We start from the raw sequence: 11,690 nt of genomic DNA on the forward strand, positions 1-11,690 counted from the left end.
TCTTTGGATTTACGATTGTGGATTACCCTCTAGATTTGTTTGCTGGCCCTTTTTGGGATTTTACAATAAACACCTTTTGCACATGGATTCACCTTCTCATCGCTTTCTTTAAAGCACCTGTTACAGAAACAGACGGACATCAGTTGTTATATATATTTATAAATAAAGATCTTTTGATTAAAATTATTGTTGACATTCAGTGTTGTTCCCTGAATATTGGTATGTGTTCCTACCTTGCGTTTTCTATCCAAAACAGCTTTTATGGCGTCCATGATTTTATTGTTATTTAAATATCTTTACTGATTCATCAGTCTTTTCTCTTTTGGTAGTTCTATTTATAGTTGCATATTTATACCTGCGTGCATCACATTGTGACAATTAATGATAAACATACCACTCATATGCTGACTTGACAGAAAGAAATGTCCTTTCTTCCTGAAATGTCTGCTTGTCAAGTTCAACTGTTCGTTTATTTTATTAACATGTTCAAGATCGAATGGGCCATAATGAAATAACATTAAGTAACTTTGGCTGATTGACCACTTTTTTGGCAAATAAATAAAAAGAAGAACAGTGATGCTGCTGTAACCGTTTCAGTAATCAAGGCCGCCTTAATGCACGGGCTTACCTGGGCTGAAGCCCAGGGGCCACCCAAGTTCAGAGGCCTCCCATGTTCGCATTCATGATGAGCTGAAAATGTCATATTGTTTTTTAACTTGTCAGGTTTTCTGTCAATCACTCTAATTGCACGTTACATGGCAGCTGATTGGTCCGTGGTAACTTACCATGAAATAAAATGTCAGACGTAACAGATTTTTCTATTACGCGTAATGTAATTAAGTGCGCGTTGTCAACTTGGCATTCCTGCATGTTAGACTGAGTGTGACAGAGAAATGGGAAATAATCCACCAACAAATTAAAGAGTAATTTCTGAAATGTCATAATAAGCACTAGTGAGGTGCAGTTCTCTCTTTCGCGCGCGCACGCTCTCTTTATTCTAAATGTAACAGGAAGCCAGTGTAAGGACCTGAGGACTGGAGTAATGTGCTCAGATTTTTTGGTTCTGGTCAGAATTCTGGCAGTAGTGTTTTGTATTAGCTGCAGCTGTCTAATTGTCTTTTTGGGGATCCCAGTAAGAAGTCCATTGCAGTAATCCACCCTGCTGGTGATGAAAGCATGAACAAGTTTCTCTAAGTCCTGTCTTGAGACAAAACAGCTAATTCTGGCAATATTTCTGAGAAGCTGATTTGCTTATTGCTTTCACATGACTACTGAAATTAAGGTCAGACTCTAAAATTACACCAAGAATTCTGACTTTATTTTGTGGCTTTAGACCCCTAGAGTCAAGGTATGTGTTAACCTTGAGAGTTATATCTTTATTTCCAAATACGATGAATTCAGTTTTGTCTTTGTTAAACTGGAGGAAGTTTTGACGCATCCAACAGTTAATTTCATCAATGCAATTACATAGAGAGTCAATGGGGCTGTAGTCATTGGGTGACATGGCTAAGTATATCTGGGTGTCATCTGCATAGCTGTGGTAAGCAATTTGGTTCTTTTTCATTATTTGACCAAGTGCTGACGGAAACCAGATTGAAAATTGTCCAGATAGCCATTTGAGTTTAAGAATTTGTTCAGCTGATTAAAAACAACCTTTTCAATGATCTTGCTTATAAACGGAAGATTTGAGATAGGTCTGTAGTTGCTAAGTATGGTTTTGTCTAGGTTACTCTTTTTTAGGAGAGGCTTAACAACTGCCGTTTTTAATGACTCTGAAAAAGTGCCTGTGATCAGAGAGGAATTTACTATTTTTAAGAGGTCAGTTTCTAAGCAGTTAAGTACCTTTAGACCATGTCTGCACAAACCATGAGAAAATGTATTAGTAATGCGAGCGATTAACTGAATGTCTGAAGCGACCTATAGGTTATAACACAGCTTCAAACAAAAGACGATGGCAAAGATCACAGGTGCCATCGCTCACAACCTCAACATCCAGCTAAAACTGGGCGAAAGGAATGTCGCCCACATGCAACAGGATGCAGAAACACTAAAGCTCCAAGCAGCGGAAGCCTGGAGGAATTAGGAGGACGCACAGACTCTAGATCGGCCGACACAGGAATCCAAGGATCAGCAGCAGCTGTCTGAGGAGGAACACAAGAGACTAACGAACGAGGTAGGACAGGTTCATAAGGCCGTGTCACAACTCAGCACAGACACAGAGCACAGAGTGCAGTAGGAAAAGACCGCCAAAGAGGAGCTGTGGGGAAAGCTCCTACAGGCCGAAAGTCTTCTGGTAAAACTGAAAGCAGAACTGAAAGAACGTGATGCCAAGTTCAAGGCCTACGAAACCCACCTGCAAACTGCTCAAGCTGAAGTTCAAGTTCTTATTCAGCAACATCACCATCCTAAGGACGAATGTGATCCCGTCCAAAATGAACTTGTTATGTGGTTACGGAATGCAAGCTGAACCATTGAGAGAGAAATGATCATTCCACGATCCAATCAGTGTCACTGCACTCCCTCACCAAAGTTTCCTGCTGAAAAGAGGGGTGAGAGTCCACTGTTAAGAACTTTGCCAGCCAGCGTCCACTACCCTCTCACAAGAACACAGGGTGTGTGGGACCAACACCTTTTCCAAGGATGTCTGCAGACACAAAAGCCGTGGCACGAAGACCTCGACAAGCTGACCAGAAACAGTCCAACATTTAACTGAAACACTGCAGGAGGCTATGACATCCACACTTACCTGCAGGACATTGACTTTTACATGCACACGCTGCCTAAAGTAACCATGAGAGACAAGCTGTATCTGCTATGGATTACCTCCAGCCATGCTGTGAGGAGCTTCCTGGACCGGAAGTCAGAAAGTGTCAAGTTGGATTACAAGCAGCTGCAAATGGCCTTAATAGAAGAGTTTTCAGATCCAGAATCACAACAAGGACTAATTACTGCAATAGACTTGCAGAAATAAAACTCCAAGGGTCTACTACTTTAACAGGCGAGCCTACTTCAGCTCATGAAACAAGCCAAGAATGGAGGAAAACATCAAGTTCCTCTTCCTGCAAAAGCTTAACTTTACCGTGATCCACCACTTAGGATTACTTAGGCCTACCCTCGCACGATGACAACCAGACCGCTACAGGACTTCGCCTATAAAGCCTACGGTAAAGAAAAAGCCACCTCTGAAAAGACTGTTAAAGGGCCACAACAGCGCAACAGTGGAGGACATTTCAGCAGAGAGTCAAGAGGATTGAAGGACTTTATAGACAGCCAGGAATGGTAAGGCTACAAGGGGGCTCGTCCCAAACACTAGATGAGACGTCCCTAAAAGGTCATGGAGACGGCCAAGTTCCAATGGGAACCTGACCGCAAATCAAAGTAAACCACCCTGCACCTGTCAGAACAGTCTAAACAGTCAACAGATGGACCCGGCTCGACACACAGTGAACAAAGCTAAGTCTGACCTTTCATAAAAGCAAAGCGACACATACACATCTGAGCCAGCAGAGATTGTGAAAATAGTGAAGAAGTCAAATTCAAAGGAGGCCTCACAAGGAGGACCCCAAAGATGAACCAGATTATTTATCACTAGTAGCAGTGCCGGAAAACAACAAGAACTTTCCGGAAAACCCTCCTGCAAACAACACTTAAATCTTTGCCACTCATCACATTAACATCAATCCGGTCATCTCACAAACCAGAGACTTTGGCACACAAACTGTACTTTTAAACATCAATCAGCCAAAGCCAGCAGGTATCAGAAAAGTGATGTGTTAAACATCTGTCGCCCTACAGAGTCACAGAAGACCAGCCTTAACTGCCTTACAGTTACCACACAAGACCGGGTACCAAGGACCCTGGGAAACTTGAATGAGAGAGGAGTAGCTAAAAGGCTCTATTTAGTAACCACCGTGGAACACAAGGTCAGATTGGAAGCCCTTGCCGGCACTGGAGCTGATCTCATGTTGATGTCATTCCAGCTTTTCACCAAATTCCAGAACAGAGCTAAAGTACCAAATCTGAACCTCCACCTGACTCTGTGTACATCACACCAACGGAGACATATCCTCTCCTCATCTGCAAAGTGTTTGATTGTCACAAAGGTCATGGATGACCCACCAGCCAGTCGTGAGAACATTGTCTCAGACCAAAGCTCAAGTTCACTGCTGTGCACATTACACAACAACCAAAGACTCGAAGCCATACAACCCTCGGGTCACACCAGGTATCCAGCTGAATGACACAATGTCAACAAACAACTCAGCTATCAGTCTCACACTGTTCAATGCACTCACTGAGAAGACACCAGACATTCCATTTGCTGCCAAGCTCACCTGATACCCATTGAACTCACACCTGTCAACCATGGTGACTGCCAAAGGCATTGGCACACTGAACTTGAAATGGAACAGCCGGCGTTTAACCCATTACTCCCTGGTTCATCTGAAAGCTCGTGTTAAACCTATTAATTAAGTGAAATGGGCCCCATTAACCTCACAACCCCTGGGGCCCCTGTCCAGAGATGGGGACTCGAGTGCGACTTAAGTCGCATACACAGTGACTTCAGACTCGACTTGAGACTTGTCCTTAAAGACTTCAGACTGGACTTGGAATCGAGCGGCAGGACTCGTGAACAATGTTTATTTTTAGGAAACGTCTGATGAGCTCGCTGTTATTTCACTCCCTCTGTTACCTACAACCTACCCACAACGTAACACGTTACGTATCTGCTCCGCGTGCGTGGCCACACATTAGCGAACATACATGTCGACTGCACCTGCCACTGCTGTGCCATTCATCGGAAGCTTTGGGTAGTGCTGTGACGGACCAGCGGTTCATGCGATTTCGCAGAATAATATGCAATTTAAATAGGGTAAGTTTATCATTAACGTGTTTCTAAGGCTTGCAAATGTTTAAATGGTTAAACATTAAACCACAAAAAGGTGCTTAAGTGAGCAGATTTCTGTACGCACATGTGGTTTAATGTGTCCGGTCCAGCTTCAGAGTTGCGCTACTGTGTGTCATACTGTAGTCCATTAACATACATTTGCTGAATAGACCAATGAAAAACAACGTAACGTTTTTATGTGAAGTGACTGATTATGCTGCATCTTCTTCCTGAAGCGCTGTTTGGATTCCGCGCTCTTCCTCCTCCTTCACCATGTCCTCTTTCTCCTCCTTTACCACATCCTCCTTCTTTCCCTCCTCCCCTGCCTCCTCCTTTTCCTCAACCTCTTCCTCCTCCTTCACCTCGACCTATTCCTTAATTTTTTCTGTGGATCCATTGTTCCACAGCTCAGTGAACTGATTCAGGGCCTTTTGTCTATTGAAGGATCTGATTGATGTGTGTTCAATTTTGACTCTTAGTGTTTCCACCTTGGTAATTGTTTGCTAATTGAGCCTAAGCTGTGCTGACTTGAGTGAACAGTATTGAATGCTAGTGCTTTCCATATGACCACATGATGTTAGCACTGAAAAATTTAGGGATTTGTGTTAAATGTAGGAATTTTTGAAGTAAAAGTTTACCAAATCTGACTGATGTGTTAAAGCAGTGGAGTCGTGTTTATAGTTCAGTAAAATGATTGTGCTTCTTGAAAAATGGTGTTATGGTTTTGAAATTTTAGTTCAAAAACCTGGTTATAGTGAAAAACTGTAATATATAAAGATAATAAACGTAACGCTATAAAAAATACTAGACTAAATTGAAACACAGGGAACAGAATTCACCTCCATTCACCTAGTGGTGACTGTTTTCTTAGCACATCTTTCAATGCGAACCACGCAACTAAAGTATCAAAACTCATATGAACAGAAAAGGATGAATGCATGCACGTTGCCTGATCCACAAATGCACATCCTTTTTTTTGCGTGCACAACTTGTGAAATAATGATACGAAATATGCCAACTTAATTCACAAATATGTCTCTGTTTGTACAAGTCGATGCACATTCACGTAAATTGATACACATTCATTTAAATTCTGAATTTCAAATATTAAAATCTCAAGACATTTGCTCGTGGATAGTAAAATACATTTGTAACATGCTTCAAGTTCACAGATACATGTGCATGTATTTGTTAATCATTTTGAGCCTTATTTTTAGCCCATATTCAAAGCGCTTGCCCGTGGAGTTTTGTTTTAGACGCTTGCCAAGTGTCTAGATTTAAAATAAACTTAAACGCAACTTGATACAAACGGTCTAGAAAAAGGATCTACTAATCTTTTTTTTTATCTAAGTCATAGATGTAACAATGAATCGTCTATAAAAAGTCATTATTCAACTATTGCAAGAGGAACAAAAATCTATTTGATGCAATACTCGGTTTACTGAAAAAGGGTAAGTTTCATATAAATGTGATGTTTTCTCAAGTAAAACTAAATTGTGAAAGTCCATTATATATTTGTTCTTTTTGACATATATATATATATATATATATATATATATATATATATATATATATATATATATATATATATATATATAATTTATATATAATTTTCCATCTGTTTCCCCTGCATACTTAATAAATCTTGCTCGTGTATTATATATCAGTAGTTTCCAAACTTTTTCTCCAAACAGATAATCTCAAGACCCAGCATTTTTTCGAAATAGAAATATAGGGGAAAATGACAAAGACACTTGTTCCCTTTCATTAGTTTTTGAATAAGTTTAATTGAATAATAGTAAAATGGTATGGTAGGGCTGCATGATTATGGCAAAAATTAATTGTTAAAATTGAATACCGGTATGCAGTAAGGTTGTAGTATGATACATAGTAGATTTAAATTATGTAAAAATAAAATAGTTTTTTGCATTTTATACTGTACAAACTATACATTTTCTATCACCTTCCCCTAACCCAAACTATCACAGAAAACTTTCTGATACTTCACATTTTCAAGAAACATCATTTTGTTTGATCATAAGCTTGTTTCCTCATGGGGACCTCAAAATGTCCCCACAAGGTCACAAAAATACTGCTTTTCCTATCTTTGTGGGGACATTTGGTCCAGGTACACACACACACACACACACACACACACACACACACACACACACACTTAAACTCTGAGAGCAACATGATTTAGTAAAGATTTAGTAAAAATACAGGAAGAATAAATGACTTGATCCTGTAGAAAATGTGACAGTAATTGATGTGTAATTGAAACCATAGAGAGAAGATAATACTCACAGAGAACTAGAGGAAGAGAAATCAACTCCATAATGATCTACTGATGACTGACACTTAAACATTAAACACTCTGTAATAAAACCTCAATACTTCCTCATTAACAGTTTTTTAACTCAGGGCTGGGGGTCCACTAGGGGGCCTCACAATTGTTTGAAATTATTTATCAAAGATCTACTGTACACACATTAAATTATTATTTTATTTAAACACATTTTTCATCAATATATCTTGACGTGATTGGTTAATTTTTAACAAACATTTATATTTCTGGTTATTTCAAGTTATGGAGTTCTTTATTGGGTTGTGGGGAGGGCCTAATTGTTGTGAACAGAGGAGGGGCTTGAGAAAAACTGAGATCCACGGATCTAACACAACATGTACTACCGGAATGTTTTAGATATAATCTACAAATGAAGCATCACACAGACTTACAATTCTACACAAATATTTTGTTGTTTAACTTTTTCATACAGCATTAAATGGAGCAAAACAACATTCATTAACTGCACATAGTAATGGTGGACATTGTTAAATGCTGTTTTTACACATTGATTAACATCAGAGAACTGAAACTTTATAGCAGAACTCATCTTGCATCATTTGTACTATAGATATAAATGAAACCTGAGATCATACTTGTAGAGGCGTACTGTTATGTTTCTGAATAAAGGAAGGAACCTGAGCTACTGTGTATCTGGAGACCAGAATAACACAGAGACTTCATTGTGTGATGTTTTGACAGAGCCAGTCAGCAAACATCCAGAACACCATGGAAACCACATAAGCCATTTTGATCACATTTGCACCTGAAATTTTGGATTTGCTACCTCAAAAAAAAAAAAAAAAAACTTATACTGCAATTGTGGAGCTACTTTATGGATCTCGCTTATAGGCAGTGTGGACCCACCATGATACTGGCTGCTGGCTGTAGTTTGTTGAAGACCCTTCACAAGGATATTCTTAGCTAACACAGCACAGCATGCAGTATTAAAACAACATGGATATGAGGACAACAATATCTAGCCATTTTATTCAAGAAACAATGTTATGATTTTGTGGAACTGTGACACATTGTTTTTGAATTGCAACTTCAGACCTGTTTTACTTCTATTCTCTAAACATTATATATTGTAATACAGTGTGTTGCCCAAAAAGCCATTGTCATTTACATATTTTCTGTTGTCAGTTTAGATTTATAACCATAACATCGTCTCAATCACCACATACCCACATTAAAGAGTCGCTTTTCGGCTATATTCTTTTAAACACAATCTACTGCCCAACTAACCATGTGCTCATTTACAGACAGATGTGTATATATTCAAATAGTCGATGAACGTGACAGGTTTCGGGAACGGTATTTTCTACTCTTTCATTGATGTGACGGCCGCCAAACGGGTGAATGGAGTGCGCTGCTTCTCACTGCCGCTCACTACACGGAGTAGAGGCCCAGATAAACAATCACTGAGCTGGAAAGCGACACCTTGCGTCTATCACGACCACCTGATGATGAAGAGGGTTTCAGATTGTTACTGTCATCCTCACTTGGGCCTTGAAGCCAATAAGGTTGAGATCCACGGATCTACAACAACATGTACTACATTAATGTTCTAGATTAAATCTACAAAGGGGGCATTACAAAGACATATGGGTAGTTGTTCAAAAATGATTGGTTGTGACATTTTAAACAACATTTATTTGTCATTATCGACACATAATAATGGCTATCGTGACCTGAACCTGAATCTAATAGAAGCTGATGAACAACTGTTGTCTCTCACACCACAGAACAGAAGCCAAAACCACAATGAGCTCATCTCCATTAGACCACTAACACTGATGTCTGCAGATATATTTATCTGTGAACACAGTTCTGTCATGGTTCTCCCAGCTTATCTTGTGTTTAATCTAGTATTGTTGCAGAATCATGACATGCCCATGTTCTGTGTGGGGTCACGTGGTCTGAGAATTGGTTTTACTAGACCACGTGTTCCCAGTGTCTTGTCACTTTTACCTCACTCCCGTGTCACCCTCATTGTTTAATCCATGTTACCTGTTGTCTTCATTAGTATTCCCCTAAAGTCATTGGCTGTTTCTCAATATGCGTTCTTCAGCGATCTTGCATTCTCGTGTCCTTGTCTACGTCATAATTAACAGTCGAAGTTCATTCCAATTCTCAAGAACGCAAGTACAGAGGACGCATGAAAATACCCGGATGTGTTCTTGATATCGAGGATGCATCGAGTGCAGACTTTCGCGCTGAAATCGTGTTTGTGTTGTGTTTTTGCACACTTTGATGCCTTGATGACAGGGCAATAAAATGATGACATTCATCTCTCCTTTCATTCATTTCATGAAGCCTCTACTACTTTATTTATTTTCAGGTAAACTAAAACTGGTTGCAAAGCTGGAGAGTTTTTGATTGAGTTAATAATTTAGCACGAGTATGGCTATATTACCCAACATCAGCTCCCATTGTCTTTTATCAAAGGCGAGTCCAGGAATCGTAAATTCAATATGATACAAAAAGTAAGAGTTTTTTTTACCGTATTCATCGGATCTTGCTCTTCCAACAAACTCCGCGTGACAAGTGGATGACATTAGAACAGCGCGAGAGCCATTTTGAAATCAAACTCCTCCGTATGATTTCCCGAATATTTTCTCGCGGTACTTTGATGTCATGTGCGTGTTGTTCTTGCATTGCTGCGTGAAGTTGAGCACACCTAAAAACTCGAGACAGCTACCTGTATGAACTCCCGGCAGAGAACGTCCCTGCCTTTGCTTCATCCATTGTTTTTATATGGGAAGAATGTTTTATTTTCAGCGTGAGAAATACAAGGTGTGTCGTGTGAACTACCTGAAATGCGTGTCTCCCGCCGAATGCGTGAGACTTGAGAGCCCTGTTTGCATCTAACGTTCTAGAGATGTTAATACACACAGACAGCAATAAACAAAAGCTGTGCATGCTCTCCTCACGTTGTTCTTGTAAAATAATAATAATATAACGAGCATACCGCTTCTGTTCAATGCCGGCTCGAAGGGGATCCTCCCTGTACTGCGCACCGTGTCGTGCACGTGTGGGCGCTGCTGCGCTGTGAGCTTTCCCTAAAGAGATTGTCCAATAAAAGGTCAATACGTCATCATGTGACTAATTTTATTTGCCGCTAAATTATTTTTTATTAATTTTACTAATAGTTAGATTGGGCAGGCCTTCACAAAAGGGAATTTAATTGCAAAAAAAATGCCTTGACAAAAAGGGCACTTTGGTCATCCAGGGGTAAAGGGGCAGGTGCTTGGGCACCCACTGCCCCCCCCTCTGCACGTGCCTGGTCAAATTCCATTTCACTAACTGAAACCTTCAGAGAGAGCAAACCTAAAGCCCGGAATACACTGCAGGATTTTTGCCCTCTAAAAGTTAAACTAAAAGTCTAAAATTAACTTATCACACTGTGTGACATGGATCGTTTAAACTCGGGTACGACAGGCATGTATACTTGATAACATTAATAGTGTTTCTGTAGCTGACATGACAGATCATTGCCATTAACAGCGCAAATATCATGGTATTTTACAGAATACACATAATGATAACAAAGATATGGACTTGCAATTGAATTCACTGTAAGTTGTTTTTGATGAACGCATCTGCCAAATGGATAAATATAAAGTAATAAATTAATGAATGAAAAGTACAGTATAAGTACAGAATTTCAGTATATGGACAATTTGTTGATTTAAAAGATGAATTATTTTTGCTGAAATATGTTGCTGTATTTCAGGAAGATTACAAATTGTCAATAACATTAAAGGAGCGGTGAATCAAACAATCAATTTTAACTTGATAATTTTTTATATAAGAGGTCATCATACTTAAATAATCATTCTGCAAGTTTCAAAACTGAAAACGTCCATGCTACTGAAGTATAACAGTTTTTGGCACCAGGAAAATGGTTGAGTCAGGAATGTGCCGAAATATGTTGTCAGAGTAAAACTGAAACACCTCCCCAAACCCAAATAAAACGACCACTTTTGTAGCCCACAGCTTCGCGTGACACACGTGTGGGCCAGGGGCAAAGCAAACCATGCAGTGTCTCAACAATCAGTAAACATGTCTTTAAAGATTGCCAAGTGTAACCAAAATGACATTTAAATACATTTTTCTTGAGAGACTTTTATTTTGACGCGGTGATCTGTTATGAGTTACCATGGAAACGGAGTGTTCAGTTGTGAAAAAAACATCTGGGAAGAACACAGCTGCTGGATAACCTTAAAGGATAATTCCGGTATTTAACACTTTGAGTCTCATTTCTGGTTTGTTTTGGATGAACTACAGTGATGGACACAGACATTTTTGACAATGGGTCGTGTCTTGAGTTTTTGACTCGTTTAGAAGCGTCTCGTGACTGCTTCAGAATGGAAGTCAATGGCCATGCACAAACATGTCATTAAAACAACACCTAACGTTCATTTGCAAAACTGTGCTTTTCACCGAGTG

The sequence above is a fragment of the Misgurnus anguillicaudatus genome, unplaced genomic scaffold, assembly GCF_027580225.2.
Source record: "Misgurnus anguillicaudatus unplaced genomic scaffold, ASM2758022v2 HiC_scaffold_29, whole genome shotgun sequence".
NCBI lineage: Eukaryota > Metazoa > Chordata > Actinopteri > Cypriniformes > Cobitidae > Misgurnus > Misgurnus anguillicaudatus.